Source organism: Schistocerca serialis, chromosome 6 (assembly GCF_023864345.2).
Source record: "Schistocerca serialis cubense isolate TAMUIC-IGC-003099 chromosome 6, iqSchSeri2.2, whole genome shotgun sequence".
In the NCBI taxonomy this organism is placed as follows: domain Eukaryota; kingdom Metazoa; phylum Arthropoda; class Insecta; order Orthoptera; family Acrididae; genus Schistocerca; species Schistocerca serialis.
The window spans coordinates 583,945,094-583,968,235 of record NC_064643.1 but is presented as its reverse complement, the minus strand read 5'-3'; positions in this window follow the sequence as shown (position 1 = coordinate 583,968,235).

Sequence of the window (23,142 nt, the reverse complement as noted above, 5' to 3'; positions counted from 1 at the left end):
GGACCGTGTGTGGGCCAAGCCTAGGTCTGCGTCGGGTTTGCTCGGTTATTCTCGGGAGTACTTGGTCCAGCGCGACAGTTGTATTAATATTGCGGTGTGGGATTTTTCGGTTGGCAAAACTCTCTTGAGTGCGGCACAATCTTAGTGTCAACGCTACTTGTTCATAGTATGAAGGATGTCCACAGAGCCAGTGGTTGTTTGCACAAATTGAGGCAGTCTAGTGATTTATCTTCATACGGTTTTAAAAACGAGTGGCAATGACAGAAGAAAAGGATGAGAACTCTCATGTGTTATGCATTCACATAATGGATGGGTACTGCAGATTTGCTACGCGACGGCCTTACGATGCGATGCAGGAAGAATTTAAAGGTTCAGTTGCCAATGAAAAAGCAAAAAATTACAACGAACGACAGGCAGCATTCATTGTTCAGTACATCAAAAAGCGCTTTGTGCTAAATTTTCAGAGATGCACCACGTGAAGTGATTGGTGGTAAGAATAGTAAGATTTCCAGTGTCGCTCACATTATTCCAGTTATTCCACTGTCAGTAGCTCCTAAGAACGTAGGTTAAGCCAGTGAGCATGCCTGGAATGATTTTTCGATTTATAACTCGCAACTGCTGAATTTATGAAGGAAAAATGAGTGGAGGAACGAAAGTAAGAACATCTGGAATGGATTGCAGATCTCGAATTTTAAGTGGACTTGAAGAAGGTACACATTCTAACAAACATATTCTAATTCCCCAAGCTCACTGGCGTTAAGGAAAATGCGAGGGCTGAAGAATTTCATTGTGATCTTGAAAGAATTACAAAGATAGTTTCCTAGAAGTTTAGAGGAAACAGTTAATTTTACATCAGTTATCGAGCTGTTTACAAGACTGTTTGCTGTTTCAGCTGAAAACGCCCCTGTGTATGTTCAGATGATGTAACTGATTGACCTGCAAGTTAATTTTCTTTTTGATGACAAATCCTTTTACGTTAAAACTGTCCATAACGCCTACATTGCTTTCCACAGGCCCAGTTTCCATGTCTCTGTAATGAGGCTGCAAAAGCGCCACAGTAATTCGTTCGACACACGTGAGTGAAAGATAGTCTTTCGGTTATAAAATTAATAATTGGCAACTGGAGTGCGAAAATCTGTGAAATTGTCTTCGTCTATCCAAAAGTCGACCGCTTGTACCAAATTATTATTCAGTACAACAGAAACTCTTACATGATACTGATTATTTTTTAGGTTTATGATTTATGTTGTTGAGTAATACGAAATGAAAAAACCAAGTCGTATGTAGTTCGTCTGCACTGTTATTTAAAAGCATCGAGTTCCCTGTTTCCTCCTTTCCGCCCTGCAGTCGATGAGACAGATAGTGGTTGTCTGTATGCTACAATTTCATCATTTAGTGTCATGCATGTGTTACGTGGTTGTACCAGATAGTTCCTCGTTTGTCTCGTCGTTAGTGTTAGTGCCAGAGGAGTCTGCTGTCATGGACTCTCCACCTGACCCAACCCATTTGTCTCGATGTTGTTTAACGCAGTAGTGAAATGGCCTAATTGGTTTTTAGAGAGTGCGTTCAATTTTGGACATTCATCGTTCGCCCTAACTGTACATTTTGAAAGCACTCCAATAATCGGCTTCCATTGTTGTTTTCTTCGAGCGCGCTGCTGTCTTACAGCAGTGTTTCAATTTCTGCTGCCCTCCAGCCTATGGAATGGTCGTGACTTCTTTCATTTGTTCGTTTCGAGGCCTTTGTTTGTAGTGCAACACCGCTTGCAAGAAGCAGGTGATGTTTACGTTTGTTCACAACGCCCATCGTCGTTTTCAGTTCAGTCACTCCGTGGAAATACAACTGACACATAATTTTTTGGATATGTATCGAGTTAAAACCCAGTAAATACATATAATTTGAATAAAGCTACATGTTAGTTTTGTTCGTAAAGCAGGTACACCACCAAGTCTAAAGCTTTAGAATTTCATTAGTGGTTTTAAGAAACGAAAAGCATGCAGTTCCTTATTGCATGTGCGTTTCTTGATATTTAACACTTCAATGCGCGGTGTTGTGTTACGGATTTTCGGTAGATGAGCCTAGGAGTCATAGAACTCAGGCAGACTAATGAAAAATTGAATTTTATTTTTTGGCAGAAATTTCGATCTTTGTTTATACTAATGATGATAAGGTCCCATACTCCGAGGAGCGTAGGGGACGATGCGAGAAACCGGCACCGACGTACTAGGCAAGGTCCTAGCGGAGGTAGTTTGCCATTGCCTTCCTCCGACCGTAATGGAGATGAATGATGATTATGAAAGCGACACAATAACACCCAGTCATCTCAAGGCAGGGAAAATCTCTGACCCCGCCGGGAATCGAAACCGGGATCCCGTGCGCGGGAAACGAGAACGCTACCGCAAAACCACGAGCTGCGGACTTTGTCTGTGCTACATTCATGCGAAGTTGTAAATGACGAATTTCTTGCTGCGATACAAACTGGAAAGATAAACGGTACTGATCTTACAACTCTTACCTTTTCTCCTCTCAACATTGACGGAAAAAAATTTGCAACACCAAGGAACAGCAGTCCGACGTAAAAGAAAGTTGATAGCCGTCTTTCTACATCTGAAAAATGGAGTCTGTTCCAATTTCGCTCCTGTAGAATAAGAGTGGCGCTATAACCGCCACTATCAGGATGTAAATCAGGTTTGCTTTAAATACACGCTGTAACGGTCGTGAGCGTTAGTTACCTTTGGACGTGATGAGTCGATGTTAGCCATGAAGGCCTTTAAGGCGACAAAGGCGCCGTTATTAACACCTCACTGAGGTTGAACGACGTCTTGTAGTAGGGCAACAAGAATCTGGATATTCCCCCTGCGATAGTGCAGAAAGACTTGGCAGGAATGTAGCCACTGTACATGATTGCTGGTAGTGGTTGTTTCGAGAATGGACTCGGGATGATGGTTGGTTGGTTGGTTGGTTAGTTATTTGGGGAAGGAGACCACACAGCGTGGTCATCGGTCTCATCGGATTATGGAAGGAAGTCGGCCGTGCCCTTTCAGAGGAACCATCCCGGCATTCGCCTGGAATGATTTAGGGAAATCACGGAAAACCTAAATCAGGATGGCCGGACGCGGGATTGAACCGTCGTCCTCCCGAATGCGAGTCCAGTGTCTAACCACTGCGCCACCTCGCTCGGTGACTCGGGATGACCACGTTGCATTACCGAGAGTGAAGGCCATCGTGTTCGGCACGTGGCTGTGGCGCATCCTACTGTACATGCAGTAGCTATCGGAACAGCAGTTGGCACTACGGTGGCACAACGAACTGTTACATAGACCTTCTTAAATTTTCTCTGAGGCATTTAAGGCTCTAATTTATCTTTCAATCTTTATTTATACTGATGATAATGAGATCCCATACTCCGACGAGCGTAGGGAACGATGCGGGAGACCCGCACCGACTGAAAGAGGTGAATTAAAATTGGTGCTGCGGCCGGGACTCGAACTCGAGTTTTTTTGTTTACTAAGCAGATGTGCTGACCACTACACCACAGCAGCATTATGGTCAACAGAGCTGCACGAACTACCCAAGACTAGTACCCTCCCTAACACAAACTCTAATTCACATCTCCCCTTATAATGCCCATATTGCTGCGGTGGTGTAATGGTCAACATATCTGCAAGAAAACTTGGGTAGTAGTCCCGGCCACAGCGCAAATTTTAATTCACTTCTTCAGCGTCCAACATTATTGTAGATAAATTAGAGACTTAAATGTGTTAAGGAAAATTTAATTTCAGATTTATACGATCACATGTAGTGCATCACTTCCCCATTACGTCCAATGCTGGGGTTTTATTCAAGTGTCGGAGAGCCATGGTAATAGTGACAATATAAGGGGAGATGTGAATTAGAGTTTGTGTTCGGGAGGGTACTTGACTTGGGTAGTTTGTGCAGCTCTGTTGACCATAATCCTGCGGTCGTGTAATGGTCAGCATATCTGCAAGAAGAACTGGGTTCGAGTTCCGGCCACAGCACAAATTTTAATTCACTTCTTCAGCTTCCAACGCTATCGTAGATATGTTGCATAGAGATTATTTGAAGGACAGCTCCGAGTGAGACACCTTGTAGCGTGCATTCCACTGATTCCATATGACCACCATTTACTACTTCAGTGGTGTCAAGGGAGAGCTCAATGGAGGGCAGGGTGGAGGTCAGTTGCGTTCACCGTTGAAAGCTGGTCCCGCCTCGGTGCCAGTGATGGACGTGTGTTGGTTATAGGCAGGCCACTTGATGGTCTGCAACCAACCTGTCTACTTGCTAGGCGCACTAGTACAATAGCTGGAGCAAGGTCTGGTGTGCGTTTTCGTATGATAGCACTTCGTGGTTATCCCACGGATCATGAAAGCAAATTAGTACATCATTCTGGTGTGCTGCCGTTCATAAACAACATGACAGGGTGTTGTTTTTCAACAGGATAACGCTCTCCCACATACCGCTGTTGTAGCCCATCATGCTCTACAGAGTGTCGACCGATTGCCTTGGCCTGCTAGATCGCCAGATATGTCTCCAATTGAGCACTTACGGGACATCATGGAGCGACAACTCCAGCGTCATTTACAAACAGCATTAACCGTCCCTGCGTTTGCCGACCAAGTTCATCCGGCGGCAACTGCATCCCGCAAGCTAGCATCTGACACCTATACAGCACAATGCATGTACGTCTGCATGCTCGTATTCAACATAAAATTATAGCAGTTACAGTGGTAATTAATGTACCACCAATCCACATTTGCCGTGGCACCTCGCGCTCATATTAAGCTGTGGTCGTGCGTTGTTAATCAGTTAAATATATTAGCTGGACAACTTTATCCTCGAAATTTCATTATATTAATTATTTTTTGGTGTTGAGATGTATTTCCGGCAGTGGGCTATTCTCACAAATTAAAAAATAGTAACTGCAACCATTGTATACGTCTGCCCAAACCTCTATCGGTAAGGAGAAGGATAGTTCCAACTATAATACCGTGTTAAAGTATCACCCTCACTCGCCCTATCGATCCCTGCAGCTCTGTTTTGAGTCCCAGTTAAAGCACACGGTACTGGTTGCCGCCGCGCCGCGCGCCACACAGAACACAGCAGCGTCAACAACGCTCGCCCGCTGTTTGCGACCGCCGGACGACATTTGTCGTGCGCGGCGCTGCCCGACCGGTCTGAGAACAATGGACAATTAAACGCGAGGCTGCAAGCGGCAGGTGCACCGCAAACGCACTGTGCCCACACTGCTGCCAACCGCGCCGCTCGCCTCTGTGCCCGGTGTACAGCGCCGGCAGCGGCCAGCGGTTCCGCTTTCCTTCGTGGAACCAAACAACACACCGCCTGCGGCCTCTGTTGCAACTGCACCGAGTATCATTGCGAGACATTGAACCGCTTCACTTTTCATGCCGAAATACTCATGAGGAATAGGACACGAGCCGTAATACGTGAACGAGCTTTTGTGTAACACACCTGGACGGACAAATGCAGTTTTAGAACAAAATATTCCCGAACCGGAGCGATAATGTAATTCAAACATTGAAAAAATAATTCTGACTTATTAGTGTATTTACACAAGACGTTCCTGTCCTGAAATTCCGATAATAGTTGATTAGTTACCTACAGTTACTTTCTTTCTTTCGCTACTGCCTGTGTCCCCCATAGTGTGCAGGGTCGGCAGGGTTCAGTACGTATTTGGTATGATTAATTTTAAGGGGTGGCCGGATGCCCTTCCTGCCGCCACCCCATACCACCCGGGACGGAATTAGTGTACCCCAGCTGTCTGTGGCTAGTGTAAGAGAGTGAATGTGTTTCAAATGTCTGCGAATCGTGTAACTGAGGCGGGACGTGGGTTCAAATGGGTCTGACCACTATGGGACTTAACATCTTAGGTCAGCAGTCCCCTAGAACTTAGAACTACTTAAACCTAACTAACCTAAGGATATCACACACATCCATGCCAGAGGCAGGATTCGAACCTGCTACCGTAGCGGTCGCGCGGTTCCAGACTGAAGCGCCTAGAACCGCTCGGGCACTTCGGCCGGCTGGGACGTGGGGACCAGCCCGGTATTCACCTAGGAGGATGTGGAAAACCGCCTAAAAACCAAATGCAGGCTGGCCAGCACACCGGCCGACGTCGTTAATCCGTCGGGCGGATTCGATCCGGGGCCGACGCGCCTACCGGAGTCCAGGAAGCAGCGCGTTACCGCTCCCGGCTATCCTGGCGGGTACTTACCTACACTTACTAAATACAAGAAAAAGTCACTATTATGAGAGGAATAAGCGGAAAAGATCCAGTAGCGCTCTGGCTCAAATGATTCCGTGCAAACCTGTCATGTACTGTATAGCTACTAATATCAGTAATTTCATGTGGCTGAATGACCTGTTGCAAGTTTATCTATTGGAGTGCATACTTTGGCGATATGCGTGTCCCTAACCTACCCGAGTTACACAACCGAGGAAAGGGTACCTGTAGTTTAACGTGGAATCCGAACCACGTACTGCTACCGACGGCTCCTCTTATCGTTCAGAGGAGGAAACTAGGTAAAAATGAGGAATGAAAAAATTCGTGGTCGAAGGGACATTAGATCCCGCGATTTCTCGGTTTTCAGGCAAGCTCTTTATCGCTACATCAGCGCCGACATGTTCATTCATATCCCATCTACAGGTTTTGATCAATGATAAAAGTATGTGGCGTACGTGCACATTGCATTGACTTAGAAGCTAAAATTGTTTACACTGCCGAGGAACCTTGGGCCTTGGTATTTGATTCAAATTGCAGTTTGATACCCGTTTCATTCACGAGAAAAAGTGGTCTTTACAGACGACCGTACCTTTTGATTACATTGACTTGAGAACCTCAAATATCTTACACCGTCAAGGGACCATTGACCTTAGTATTTGAGAAATATTTCATATCGAATTCTCTAGCCGTACCTTAGGAAAAGTGTTCTTAACAGACGAACAGGCAGACAGACATACAAAAATTAGAAAAACAAAATATTTTTTACGATACATATTAACAATTTCCATATTTATTCCTTTTCTTGTACCATGAAACCTAGTTTTTTGCCACATTTTATGATTCTAGGTCGACAGGAAGTACCATCTAGGGTTTGATGAGTGAATTTGCAAGTATCAAAGTAAGCGACATATACGTCCGTATCTTTCGATTGCATTGACTTAGAAGCTTAAGTTTCTTACACTGCCCAGGGACCGTAAACCTTAGCATGTGACAGACGTTTCGAAATGATACCTGTGAGCATTCGTGAGAAAAAAGAGTCTCAACAGACAGACAGACAGACAGATAAATGGACGACAAAACGATCTTATAAGGATTCCGTTTTCACTCATTTAGGAACGGAACCCTAACAACGAATAAAACCAGTTTGTTGATCCCTTTGGGGGTGAGAACATACTTAAAATTGGCCTACGAGAAAGATGCTAACTTCACTGAAGTTAGAACCAAGGTGTAAGCCAAAGGCGTCTTGAAACTAAGTGGAACAATACACTGGACCACACACACACACACACACACACACACACACATTTTATAGGAAACTACGAAGAAAGTATCTAAAGGAGTAATGTAATAACGACCTGATCAGAATTGAGAGGATGTAGTATACTGTGAAAACAAGGACGAAACGGGGTCCCCACGCGGAGAAACTGATCACATGTTGGTACGGCGTCATCGATCAAGATCGACTGAGAATGATTCCGTAGCTGAATAAATCAATTAATATTTTTGCGTTAGCCGGGACTTCAAGCTGCCTCTCCTTGCTTATTAGGCAGGTGTGCTAGTCATTACAGGGCCACAGAAATATAGCCAGCAGAAATGCGTGGACTGTCTTAGTCCTCTCCCTTCCCCAACACAAACTGCAATTCACATCTTCAGCTTGTTTTTCCCTTCTTACAAGGAAACCTCCCCATCGCACCCCCCTCAGATTTAGTTATAAGTTGGCACAGTGGATAGTCCTTGAAACACTGAACATAGATCAATCGAGAAAACAGGAAGAAGTTGCGTGGAACTATGAAAAAAATAAGCAAAATATACAAACTGATTAGTCCATGTGCAACATATGCATCATCATGGATAATGCCAGCTCAGCAGCGCCGTGCTCCCGTGGTTAGCGTGAGCAGCTGCGGAACGAGAGGTCCTTGGTTTAAGTCTTCCCTCGACTGAAAAGTTTAATTTTTTATTTTCGCAAAGTTATGATCTGCCCGTTCGTTCATTGACGTCTCTGTTCACTGAAGTAAGTTTAGTGTCTGTGTTTTGCGACCGCACCGCAAATCCGTGCGATTAGTAGACGAAAGGACGTGCCTCTCCAATGGGAACCGAAAACATTTGATCGCAAGGTCATACGTCAACAGATTCCTCCACAGGAAAAGACGTCTGATATATTATATACGACACTGGTGACGGCATGTGTGTCACATGACGGGAATATGTTGTCGACTCACCTAACTTGTACACTTGGCGAATGGGTAAAAAGATTCTTCTACCTTGCCCGAATTAGGTCTTCCTGTGGATATAATCACTCCCAAAAAAGTGATGAAAACATAAGAGTTTGTCACATAAACTGCAACAAATGAATGCAACAGTTTCACAGTCACACAGTTTTGGTTGGTTGGCTCTGAGCACTATGGGACTTAACAGCTGTGGTCATCAGTCCCCTAGAACATAGGACTACTTAAACCTAAGGACATCACACACATCCATGCCCGAGGCAGGATTCGAACCTGCGACCGTAGCAGTCGCGCGGTTCCGGACTGTGCGCCTAGAACCGCGAGACCACCGCGGCCGGCACACACAGTTTTCCCTGTGCTCTGTCAAAACATATGTTTTTAACGTTTTCAAATTTTTCCGTGTGTAGACCGTCAAATCCTACATATGTCCAAGCAAATCTGAACATGTCCTGGAACTTTGGAGAGCGAAGTTGATTATGTGTAAGTGCCTGAACTTTCATAATTGTCTGAAAATAAAAAATTAAACTTTTCACTCGAGGGAAGACTTGAACCAAGGACCTCTCGTTCCGCAGCTGCTCACGCTAAGCACGGGACCACGGCGCTCCTGCGCTCGCGTTATCCTTGATGTTGCATATCCTGCGCATGTATTACTCAGTTTGTATACTTTGTTTAATTTTTTCATAGTTCCACACAACTTCTTCCTGTTTTCTCGATTGATCTGTGTTCAGTGTTTCAAGGCCTATCCACTGTGCCAGCTTATAACTACGAGGTGCATTCAAGTTTTAAGGCCTCCGATTTTTTTTCTAATTAACTACTCATCCGAAATCGATGAAACTGGCGTTACTTCTCGACGTAATCGCCCTGCAGACGTACACATTTTTCACAACGCTGACGCTATGATTCCATGGCAGCGGCGAAGGCTTCTTTAGGAGTCTGCTTTGACCACTGGAAAATCGCTCAGGCAATAGCAGCACGGCTGGTGAATGTGCGGAAACGGAGAGTGTCTTTCATTGTTGGAAAAAGCCAAAAGTCACTAGGAGCCAGGTCAGGTGAGTAGGGAGCATGAGGAATCACTTCAAAATTGTTATCACGAAGAAACAGTAGCGTAACGTTAGCTCGATGTGCAGGTGCGTTGTCTTGGTGAAACAGCACACGCACAGCCCTTCCTGGACGTTTTTGTTGCAGTGTAGGAATTAATTTGTTCTTCTAAACATTTTCGTAGGATGCACCTGTTGTGTGTGTGTGTTTGAGGTTTATGGGCGCTAAACAGGGTGCACCTGTTACCATAGTGCCCTTTGGAACGCAATGGGTAAGGATTACGCCCTCGCTGTCCCAGAACATGGGCACCATCATTTTTTCAGCACTGGCGGTAACCCGAAATTTTTTTGGTGGCAGTGAATCTGTGTGCTTCCATTGAGCTGACTGGCGCGTTGTTTCTGGATTGAAAAATGGCATCCACGTCTCATCCATTGTCACAACCGACGACAAGAAAGTCCCATTCGTGCTGTCGTTGCGCGTCAACATTGCTTGGCAACATGCCACACGGGCAGCCACACGGTCGTCCGTCAGCATTCGTGGCACCCACCTGGATGACACTTTTCGCATTTTCAGGTCGTCATGCAGTATTGTATGCACGGAACCCACAGAAATGCCAACTCTGGAGGCGATCTGTTCAATAGTCATTCGGCGATCCCCCAAAACAGTTCTCTCCACTTTCTCGATCATGTCGTCAGACCGGCTTGTGCGAACCCAAGGTTGTTTCGGTTTGTTGTCACACGATGTTCTGCCTTCATTAAACTGTCGCACCCACGAACGCACTTTCGACACATCCATAACTCCATCACCACATGTCTCTTTCAACTGTCGATGAATTTCAATTGGTTTCACACCACACAAATTCAGAAAACGAATGATTGCACACTGTTCAATTAAGGAAAACGTCGCCATTTTAAGTATTTAAAACAGTTCTCATTCTCGCCGCTGGCGGTAAAATTCCATCTGCTGTACGGTGCTGCCATCTCTGGGACGTATTGACAATGGACGCGGCCTCATTTTAAAACAATGCGCATGTTTCTATCTCTTACCAGTCCGGAGAAAAAAAATCGGAGGCCTTAGAACTTGAATGCACCTCGTAAATCTGAGGGGGCTGCGATGGGGAGGTTCCCTTGTTAGACAGCCACTATTACCAACCGTCTATGGTACTAGAGTAGTATCCGAGCGTTGCCGGCACGGTAGCTCAGCGTGTTCGGTCAGAGAGCGTAGTACATAATCGGGAAATCGTGTCTCGTAAGCAAAGAGCTCCAGGTTCAAGTCCTGGCAATAGCACAAATTTTGATTGATTTCTTCAGCGTCTGTCACCATCGTACATATAGACGAGGCTCAAATGTCTCAAGGAAATTTTAAGTGCTCTTTTAACAGGAAGACGATGAAAGCTTTATAGCTTTGCCGTTCAGATTTATGCGTTGAGTAGCTCTGTCACCACCTGGCTGAGAGTGCCAACTCAAGTGGAGGTTGCCTGAAGGAATCAGTCCTGACTGTTGCTCTGCACACGGCAAGAGCAGACAGTTGGCAAGACGGGCGGGGCCACACAGTGCTGCCAACAGCGGGCGAGTCTCGTGTGTTGTACCTTTGGTGCTAGAATCTCGGAATATTGAGAATCACTACGTCAAATGGCCAAACTTGGCAGCCTGTTTACCGAACCAAAATTTTCGAAGCAGCTAACAGAATAAGGCAAACGCAGCGCTGTATTTCGAAGAACTGGAAACAGGATGTAAGTTATCGGTCTGTCTAATCTTGAAGTATGCCAATCGGTCCTGTCATCTGACGCAAATGAATGTATTCGCAATTGCGAACATGGAGAACTATCAACTGCTGAATGGGATGACGAGAGTGAGCGTATGTGAGGGACCGGGACTCGAACCAGGATTTCCCGCTTACCACTAGCGGTCGCCTTACCATTTTTTTTCACAGCTTTATCTACACCAAGAGGCGTGTACCTGCCTTCAGTTGGCGAATACATTTACATCTTTATCAGCATAAAATTTTTATCGAATGCATTTCCAATGCGGAGGCCGTTCTTTTTTTAATTTTTACACTTGTTGTGGCCACATGTAGTAAGCGTTGCTCCACGCAGTGGAGAATGGCAAAACAGAGGCACGCCGGCGACCGAGGCGTTGCGAAGTAGGCAGGCACAGATAGCCTTGCTGACGGTAGCAGTCTACCAACAGACCGACGTAAGGACGTACACAGACCGAGCGAAGCCTGGAGAGTGCTGGGTAAGGGGAAGTGAGGCCAGCACTCTTAGTTACGTTCCAATATACTGCAGGAGTAATAAAAAAAAGGTGCCACCGAGGGTAAAAAAACGTCCTCCTGCTGGATATAAATAGTGGAGCGCATGTAGCAACAGACAGAAGCCATCAGGAAGCAGTTCGGATCTGAGGACAGACGTGGTCCGTATCCGAATGTTCAATCTTCGTAGGTGACGATTCCAGAAGTATGTTCCAGCTCGCAGGAGTCACCCGTTCGCCGCCAGATGTCAACTTCAGCCCTGGAGGTCGGCCCGAGTTCAGTCGACACCATGGCTGACTAACTACAGCAAGAACTTCCAGCAAGATCGGCCCCAGTGCGGTGTTGGTCACAGACGCCGCCGGGGACTGACGCCCGGACTTCACGGCAACGCGGCCCCACGGCGCGTGGTCCGTCCATGACGGACCTCGCGGACATCGCGACTGACGGCTTCCCAGCCGCCGTTGCAGCAGGCGTCGGCAGCTGACCTCACGGCGACGCGGCTCCGTGAGCGTGCCCGTACTGGGGTGCCGAGCGGCGACGAGTTCATCTCAACCACAGGGCATCCTGGCTTCAGCGGAGCACTGGTGGCCTTGGCTCCTGAGTGCGATCAGCGACGCGCGTTGCGTTCATTTTCGGGGAATCGACACAGCAGCAGCCAGGCGGAGGGATCCGCAGGGCTGGGCAGCTACAACGAAGGAGAAATTGTAAAGAAAGTTCAATAAATAATTGTAAAACTCCGCGCCGTCGCATTCTTTGGCGCAGCCACTATGTCTGCTTCTAACAAGTGGTGCAGAAGCCATAATACATTATATATATATATAAATCAAAAGATTATATGTATAAACCAGACTAACGTAAAATTAACATTGTGATATGTAGTAAGCTTTGGAAGGTAAACAGACGTCAGAAATAAAAATCACAATAAAATTACATTAAAAAGAAATACTTCTCAAACTCTGCTTCACATTCCAATTAACGTATTTCACAAATTAAAGAACATCCTGGTTCACATATAACTATATATATGACAGTAGTATCTGTTCCCGAAAGAACAGTTACCGTGGATGACCATGCAGCTTTGCTAGAAATGAAATGATAATTAAATAGACACCCTAGCTGCAAGCAGGCGTTGATACACTTCATTGGGGACATGTTGAAAATGTGTACCCCGACCGGGACTCGAACCCGGGATCTCCTGCTTACATGGCAGACACTCTATTCATCTGAGCCACCTTTTTTTTTTTTTTTTTTTGTACCTTTCGCGGGCAAGTGCTCTACCAACTTTTTTTTTTGTTTTTTTTATTTTTATTTTATTTTATTTTTTTTTTTTTAAATTAATCATATCGAACCCAGGCCCGCAGGACGGCAATCCGTCACACTGACCACTCAGCTATCTTTTTTTTTTTTTTTTTTTTTTTTTTTTTATCCAATGTCAGGCTTACCACCTTTGCTGACATACATGTTGTTGTACTATCGCATAAATAGTGTCTACAAAGTCCATATGTTGACAAATAGTGGCTACTTAGAAAATTAATTAATTAATGAAATGAATAAAACTGAAAATTCCCAAATGAAAGACATGAAGACATTGCGGATAGTACAAATACAAAAGAAACATGCTCCTGTAGCAATGAAATGAAATTCGTGTCGGGGGCGACACCTGCTCACGACCCGACGTTCGATAGAGCAAGAGAGCCATCTATCGACTCGTTCTCCAGACGTTGGTGTAAGACTGGGTCGTCTTCTCGAAATGAACTAAGGGTCCGTAAGTGTGATCGATGTCTATCTCGGCTTCTTCGTCTATCTCATCTCTCACCCGTCACACCCCATCTGGCCGGCGGGTCGGTAAATGCAAGTCGCAAGTAATTAGCGAAGTCTTGTCTATATTTCTTATGCTGTTGCAGCTTCGTGTGTCCATCCAGGAGAAAATGCCAAAAATCAATTTTGTCCTTTTCCGATTCGTTATACACGTAGCCCACCACCATTCCCCGCACCCATGTCACTGCATTGGTTTTTTGGACCGGGAAATAATATTCTTGGGGGAAAAAAAGCGTGTCTGATGAAATTGTGTGAGGGGCGGAGCGTAACAGGAACGCCAATATCTGTTGTGCCAAGTGCCACACTGGAGCCGTCCCACTACATGTTAAACGATGTTCATCAGTGTCCACTGTTGCGCAGCCTAAACATAGTGGAGTGTCTGCCAAATGAATCGCGTGCCGCCGTTGATTCGTTGCGAACTTCCTATTTATCACCACATACCATGTTGAGCGTACCGACGTTGGGAGGTAAACGTTCCGTATAACGCGCCATATCTGTCGCCAGTTCTTGTCTGGGTACTTCTTTTCCAGGGTATTCCTGGGGCACCGGCGCAGTAAGAGTTGGTATACGTCTCGCGTCGTCGGTAGTCGTGTTGTTGGGAAGAAATCTCTGACATAGCTAAGCTCCAAAAAAAAAGACTTGAAATGTGACAGCTTCGGTGAAATATGGCCCACATCGACTGGGGGCAGCATTGAAGTGGGCGCTAGTACGTCGGCCAACGCACCCGAGATATTGCGAAATTGACCGCGCCACTGTCGGAAAATCGTACTGACGAATAACGCCCGTGCCTTTTCATATACGTTCACTAGACCAAGTCCACCCTCTCCAGGTGGTAGCGTAAGCGTTGTGTATCGGATCTTAAACAGGTGTCCCACACTCACGTAGGTTCCGAAAGTTGCTTGTATCCGTGATGCCATTGTGCGCGTTAAAGGCAGGACATGCGCTACGTGAGTGAGTCTCGGTGCTAGGTATACGTTAACATAGGTCACCCTCTGAATCATATCCAACGCTCTTAATTTCTGTAACAGCACCATTGTCCGCATCAGCTTCAATATGCGTCGGTAGTTATCCGCTGCTGTCCGCTGCACATCCGTGTGGAACGTAATACCTAGGCATTTTATGGTCTTAACCAAGATGAGCGGGCCCTCCTCCCCCGGTTGTAATCCTCGACCGACATTCATGCAGCGTGTTTTTTGTAGATTAAGCACGCTTCCTGCCGCCATTCCATATCGCTGTATCCATGCCAACGCCGTACGTACTTCTTCGCCTGTCCGTGCCACCAGCATCATATCGTCAGCATAAGCGCGGCAATGAAAGGTCAGTTGTGGCAACGGCACTCCCTCCAACCGTCTTCGGAGACCATATAGACAGGGTTCCAAAGCCATTGCATACAAAAATATCGAAAGGGGGCAAGCTTGACGAACTGACCTTAAAATAACGATGTAGTCAGTGCCCCGCCCATTCACCGAGACCTTGGATCGTACGCCGTGTAACAGTCGCATGATCACTAGGATGAAGGCCTGTGGGATTCCCAATCTGCCCATCACCGCAAGCAAAAAGGTATGATCCACTCTGTCGAATGCATGATCGAAGTCAATAGCGACGAGTGCCCCACGCACTCGGCATGCCGCTGCTAACGCGATGATATCTCGGTAGTCACTGAGCGCCGTATGTACGTTGCTCTTACCGCCGAGGCAAGTTTGATCTATGAGGAGTCTATCAGAAAGTGAAGACCGCAGGCGAGCCCCAAGGATGCGCGCGAAAATCTTATAGTCGCAGTTCAAGAGAGTGAGTGGCCTATAATCTCCTGGATTTCCGCCACCGCGTGGTTTGGGTATTGGGATGATGATACCCTCCGTGAATTCGGCAGGTATCTCAATCTGCGGTAACAGGAGTTCGTTGTACATCTGAATCCAGGTCCGTCCCATGAGGTATGCAAAGGCGCGGTAAAATTCAATTGGGAAGCCGTCCTGTCCTGGGGACTTGTTCGGAGCCCCCCTGGCAATTGCGTCTGTCAGCTCGTCCTCTGTTATCGCTGTGATGAAAGTCTCTGCATCCAGTGGTGGTCCTCTATCTGGCATTTCCGAGATGACATCATGTAGTGTCTCGTGGGTCACATGTACAGGTCCATATAACTGGCGGAAATAGTCGGTAAACACATGCGCAATATCACGCTGGTGCACAACTTGCTGGCCAGTTTCAGAGATTAGTTCCCTGATCAAAGTCCTGCGTCGTCGTTGGCGTTCACGTACCACGTGGTGCATGGAGGGGGTTTCGGCAGCAACTGTGTCCGCCAGTCTCGCCCGGACCATTATACCTTCCATTCTTAGTCTCGTCAGCTGTAATAACTTGGCTTTTATCCTGCGCATGGCCGTGTGCCTTTCCGGCGATGGTTGTTGGGTCATCAGCTCCCTCAGGGCTGTAAAATAAAAATCAGCCGTTGTGCGGTTCCACTGCGATTTGTCCTGCCCGTATCGTATCAACGTTCGCCGTAACGTTGGTTTTGCGCATTTAATCCACCACTGGAGAACCGAGGTGTATGCTCGTTGGCGGCGAACGCAGGTCTCCCAGGCCGCCTCTATCGACCGGTGACATTCAGTGTCACGTAAAAGTGCACAATTCATTTTCCAGTGACCTTTACTCCGCCATATCTTCTGACGCGTTAGTGAAATCGTACAGACGTACGCCATATGATCCGTAAAAGCCGCTGGCCAGATTTCGGCATCCAGTATCGTCGTCCGTAGAGCGCGTGTCACGTACACTCTATCAAGTCTACTCGCCGAGTGTCCCGTGACAAACGTATAACCCGGTCTGTCACCATGCTGCAGTTCCCAGGTATCCAGAAGCGCCATTTCGGTAATCAACGCACGCAGTTCCATGCATGGCACATAATGAGGTACTTGGTCCTTTTTGTCGACGACACAATTAAAGTCGCCGCCCACTATATGGTTATCAAAGCGTCCAGCGAACAACGGTGCTATCTCTTCGGTGTAAAAAGTCGCCCTTTCTCTTCGTTTTGTGGAGCCAGATGGTGCGTATAAATTGATGAAACGAACGCCGTCGACAGTGATCGCTATGCCGCGTGCCGAAGGGAGAGACCTGACGTCCTCCACTCCTATTCCTTCCCTGGTGAGAATCGCCACACCGCATCCACTTTCATCGTGCACTGAATAATGTGCCTCGTAACCGTAGAACTCTGGCGGCGATGTGAAACGCACTTCTTGTAGGAGTACAATATCCACGTCCGCAGCGCGTAACATATCTTTCAGCATTTGAATTTTAAGCGGTGTCCGTATGCCATTAATGTTTATCGTGGCAATGCGGTACGCCTGGCTGGTGTTCATCAGTTGTAGGGCGGTGTCATTAAGCGTCCATCTGCACCCCCGGCGCTCCTCAACACACTAAGTTGGTCAACATTTCCCGACCCCTCCCGGCCTCTGGCCAGGACTGTCCTCAATCGTCGCGTTCGCATTTTCATCCTGTTCCTGTTGGTCCATTTCTTGCGCCCAGTCCCCCAGCATATTTCCGGAACTGGTCGAAGGATGGGAGGTAACGTTGTCATCGCTCTGATGTTGGACAGTTGTCATCTCCACTTCCGCCTTCCGGTTACCAGAAGGAGAGTTCAAGTTATCGTCGCTTTGTAGTTCCTGCATCGTCATCTCGGTATCTGTTGAATCCACTGGTCTCAGGTCGATACTGTCGTTGTCGTCCACTGTCCCCTCGGGACTATGGCTATCGTCAGCAGAAGTCAGTCGACGCTTCTTTCTTCTCTTCGGCGAACGCTGTTTCCGTTGCCTTGCTTCCGCATCGGCTGTTGGGGTTGCGTATCCTCCGTCTTGGGCCTGGCCTATCACGCTCACGGTGGAAGCACTGGCAGCCACCACGGATGAGCCTGGAGCGGCCGTCAGCTGCATCTCTTCTGTGGTGTCCTGTGTCTGCTGTGGTGGAACCGGTGGTCGGAGTTCCAGCCCGTTGGCGTCCATGTTCTCTATAGGGGGCAGCTGCTGGTGCCCATCGGAAGTCTCCCTCACGTCGCCTCTCAGGGCTTCCACAAAGGTCAACGGTAAGACAGTCGTCGGTTGTGGCGCCTGAACGTCATCCCGTGGAGTTTGCACTAAACGTCGCTGGAGGCATTCCGAGCGGACGTGACCTTCTTTCCCGCACCCCGAGCAAGTGCGAGGTTGCCCATCATAGATTATAATCGCTCGACAACCTCCTATGTACAAATAAGAGGGGACGTGCTTGCGCAGTTCTATCCGTATTTGTCTCACCCCATTTAAAACGGGGTACGTGGTAAAACTCGTCCATTTTTCGGCCACATGGGATAGAACTGTACCATATGGTCGAAAGGCGTCGGTAACAAGTTCAGACGGGACCTCAAACGGAAGTTCGAAGACTCGTATAGTGCGGATCCCCATTCCCGCGTGATCAACTGTAACCGCACCAACATTCCCGTCGGCATGACAGAAACGATACCCGTTCGGTGATCGTTGTAGAAGTCTTTCGCAAGCAGCCTCGTCAACAAGCTTGACATAGACGACGCTTGAAACGAGCGATAAATTGATTCCCACGATTTCCTGTGGATCGATTTTTACCTCTTCTCTGAAGAAACGTTCAATCTCGTGTGCCTTTGGTCGTGTATAGTCGTTCGCAAAACTGAACTTCAAAGTCGTTTTTCTGTACGAGTGTGCCATCTCGTTCTAAACTCACAACACCGCACACGCGAAGCTGCTCCGGCGTAAACAAACAGGCGCGCACACCACAGCGCGGCCGGCAGGCAACACGGTCCGCACTGTGTCACTGCCGAAGGCAGACTGCCTCGGGCACGGAGGGTAGCGCGTCTGCAGGGACTTATCCCTTGCACGCTCCCCGTGAGATCCACATTCCCAACATGTCCACAACACTACATTCGTAGTGCGCCTAATAGATGTTTGCCGATCATACTCATTACTCGTGGCAGATTAATCTACCAAGTCCCGTACGAGTTCGGGCATAGCGTGTGCGTTCGCACAAGAAGGTCAAAGGCCGGGAACCCATATTTTTAACTATATATATGACGGTAGTATCTGTTCCCGAAAGAACAGTTACCGTGGATGACCATGCTGCTTTGCTAGAAATGAAATGATAATTAAATAGACACCCTAGCTGCAAGCAGGCGTTGATACACTTCATTGGGGAGCGTTCAAAGGATAAGTCCCTGCAGAGGCACTACCCTCTGGGCCCGCGGTGGCCCAGATGGGTAGAGCGTCTGCTATGTAACCAGGAGATCCCGGGTTCGAGTCCCGGTCGTGGCACACATTTTCAACATGTCCCCAATGAAGTGTATCAACGCCTGCTGGCAGCTAGGGTGTCACATATAACTTTTATTAAATTAAGTTAAATTTGGGTAACGACCACTGCCTTGTCATACCACAAATAATATTTCTGCATTGCTTGAAGCTAGTAAACTGAACATCGTTCTTGCATTACATATAGGAAAAAGAACGCATATCACAATGGACAATCGTATTTCCAATCCCCCCCGGCTGTTCTGTCATCCGTGTACGTGGTCTCGTGAGTACAATGTATCCACCAATTCTTGTCTTCCGTTCATTCTGTCTTCGCATAGATACTTAACTTCTCCTACACTGGACGTTCCAGATATGCGGGGGCTCTTGAAACGCACTCCATAGAAAGTTAGAGAAATGCTGTCGGTGCTTAGGATTGTTCACGACTTTCAGACGTCGTTCCTGCATAAAGGTCCAAAGTCCATTATATTCTTTGGGCCATCTCTGAACAAATAGAGCCACGTTACGGCATTCGTTTTGGTGCGTGGGTAGTACTGTCCGGGAAGAATATAATCCCTGGTTCAACGTTGTTTTGTGCCATTCGGAAAGAGAAAGCGATCATTCGTGTCGCCAAACGCCACACTTCTGCCGAGGGGCCGCATATGAGGCGGTCTTCATCGTTGTCCAGAGTTTGACGCTGAGGCCACAATGGTGAATCTGTCATATGAATCGGATGGAGTCTGGATCGGGTGACATTTTTACCATCAACTGTTAGGTACCACGTTGCACGTGTCTCTGTGTCTAAGGAAACGTGGTGTATTGATCGTCATACTGCTTGCCAATTGATATGCGGATGCTTCCTCTCAATAGGACTGCTGTGTCGTCCGGTTGTTAGTATCCGATATGTCACGCTCCGTTGTAGGTCTGGTTTCCGACAGAGCCGTCTGAACGTAGATGTACTCTGTAAGAAATCTGCAAGTATGCTGGAGTGACTGGGAAATGTGCTGGACCGCCACTGGCGCCATTCGAGAAACTGGTGCTAGTTCTTCCGTTAAGATTCCTGTCAGACAAGTCTAATGTCGTATTCACAGTTTTCACATTGTGCTGATATATAGTGTCACCGCTCGATCACAAACATGCGCAAGACCAAGTCCACCTCTACTAACAAGGGAACCTCCCCATCGCACCCCCCTCAGATTTAGTTATCAGTTGGCACAGTAGATACGCCTTGAAAAACTGAACACAGATCAATCGAGAAAACAGGAAGAAGTTGTGTGGAACTATGAAAAAAATAAGCAAAATATACAAACTGAGTAGTCCATGCACACGATAGGCAACATCGAGGATAACGTGAGCTAAGGAGCGCCGTGGTCCCGTGGTTAGCGTGAGTGAAAAGTATAATTTTTTGTTTTCAGACAATTATCAAAGTTCAGGCACTCACACATAATCAACTTCGCTCTACAAAATTCAGGGATATGATCAGATTTGCTTGGACATATGCTGGATTTGACGGTCTACACAAGGAAAAATTTGAAAACGTTAAAAACATATGTTTTGACAAAGCACAGGGAAAACTGTGCGACTGTGAAACTGTTGCATTCATTTGTTGCAGTTTATGTGACAAACTCTTATGTTTTCACCACTTTTTTGGGAGTGATTATCACATCCACAAGAAAACCTAAATCGGGCAAGGTAGAAGAATCTTTTTACCCATTCGCCAAGTGTACAAGTTAGGTGGGTCGACAACATATTCCTGTCATGTGAAGCACATGCCGTCACCAGTGTCGTATAAAATATATCAGACGTGTTTTCCTGTGGAGGAATCGGTTGACCTATGACCTTGTGATCAAATGTTTTCGGTTCCCATTGGAGAGGCACGTCCTTTCGTCTACTAATCGCACGGTTTTGCGGTGCGGTCGCAAAACACAGACACTAAACTTATTTCAGTGAACAGAGACGTCAATGAACGAACGAACAGATCATAACTTTGCGAAAATAAAGAAATTAAAATTATCAGTCGAGGGAAGACTAGAACCAAGGACCTCTCATTCTGCAGGTGCTCACTCTAATCACGGGACTACGGCACTGATGAGCTCACATTATCCTTGATGTTGCCCATCATATACATGGACTACTCAGTTTGTATATTTTGCTTTTTTTTCATAGTTCCACAGAACTTCTCCCTATTTTCTCGATTGATCTGTATTCAGTTTTTCAAGGCCTATCCACTGTGCCAACTTATAACTAAATCTGAGGGGGTTGCGATGGGGAGGTTCCCTTGTAAGAGGGAAGATAAGGACGTCGTATCTTACTTTAAACAGTAGACCTGCACCCGCAAAGGAACCGAACGCCGCCAGTATTCGTCGTGCTATCGTCACCGGCATTGGCAGTACTTGAGCAAAATGTGGAATTCGTGACGCCAGGTAGGTGTTAACATATGTGACCCGCTGGATCATGTCTAATGCCGTGTAATGCTCCCTCTAACGCCCGACCGGACTGACTGTAGTTGTCACTTATAGTTGTACGCTACTGTGCGACATATGTCGTTGGTAAAAACAATACCTAGGCATTTTAAGATATCCATGAGCCGCAAGGGTGCTACACATTGTTCCCTTGGTAAAACACCAATTTTCATCGCTACCGTCTTGTCCATTAATACGGCTGCCAGTGGCAGTTCCATATTTGTGTATCCAATCTAAAGCCACACTCATATCGTTTTCATTCCGTACTATCAGCACCACGTCATCCGCATATGACTTGCATGTGAATGTGTATCCTCGCAAAGTCAGTCCTGCCAAGTGGTGTCGTAGGCCGCAAAGTGACGGGTCGAGAGCCAGTGCATGTATTGTCGTTGATAAGGGACATCCTTGTCTGACCAATCTCGCTACGACTAGAGATTCTGTCGTACGCCCATTGACGTAAAAGATAAGGAATGAATTTGTGGCGAATAAAATATTTAATGAATTATTTTGAGATGAACATGAGGTTGAGGAATGGATAGAACAGGATGTGTGTACGCTAGAATTGGAACAGAAGGGAGGAGACGGAGAAAATTATTTATTAAGGGAGAAATATTTAGAACGAAAGGAAATGGTAAATTTACAACCAATTATTGGAATTCAAGTTGGCAAAGAAATGGTAGAGGCACTTCTAGATCCAGGTAATAGTGTGTCAGCGGTGTCCAAAATTTTTATGAACATGTTCAAAAATAGGAAACTAGTAATCTTTCCAGTCACTGACGTTCAGATTAAAACGGTAGTTGGTGGTATGAGTAAGCCAATAAGAAAACAAATACTTTTAGAATTTAAATCTGGAGAAAATAAATTCGGGATAGAATCTTTTGTAGTGAGTGATCTGGTAAAGGAGATAATTTTAGAAACTGACTTCCTGTGCAAATACAGTACTTTGCTTAATTGTGTAGGGAAATGCCTAGAATTAGAAATTCAGAATGAAAATAGGCAAGTAAAATTTAAAAGACTTTTAACAGGTGAAAATCAGATTGCTCATACCATAGTTACTGAGGGCTGGAGTGAGGAACCTGATATGCATAACGGAATTAAGGAAGTGATTGATGCAGTCAACAGAATATAGAGAAAGGGGAGAAATGAAAAGCTGTTCTGATTTGTAAACAGTGGTAGTAATTTTGGAGGGATGATTTTATATGTTTTACTTGGGGATTCATTAGTAATTTGTTAATTTATTGTGGCACTATACATGTGCAAGAGGGGTAAGTTTAGGCACTGAGGGTGCATGGAGGTCAGTGACCTGATAGATTCAACTAAAGTATGTATTGATTTATGCTTTGTATAAGAGTGTGGCAAAGAATTTAGTGGTCAAGTTGAAGAGCATTAAAATTATAACAGTATGTGCACGCAATTGTTTCTGCGTGAGATAGGAAGGATTGATTAAAGTCAATTAAATAGAACTTGTGGGAATTTGAGCTTACTATGATTCAATCGTTTGCCTTGTGACGTTGTTCCTAAAGTATCGTTTCCGCTGGAGGGAATCTTTAGCGAGCATCTTAGTTGGTTTTGGGAAATGGTTTGTTGAGGGGTTTCTACTTTTGGTTTTCGTTCTACACAGATTTGTGACGATAAACTGTGGAACTCAGAATTCAGAGGCAGATTCGATTTCTGAGAGGCACTTGGTCAAAAGGCTGATGTGAGTTGATCAATACTTCGTCCGAAAATCCATGTGAGTGTGCGTAGTGCGACAGAAAAAAAAAAAACAATCAAGAAGGCGCCTTAGTGCTGAGTGAAGTGCATACAAAATTGCACATAAG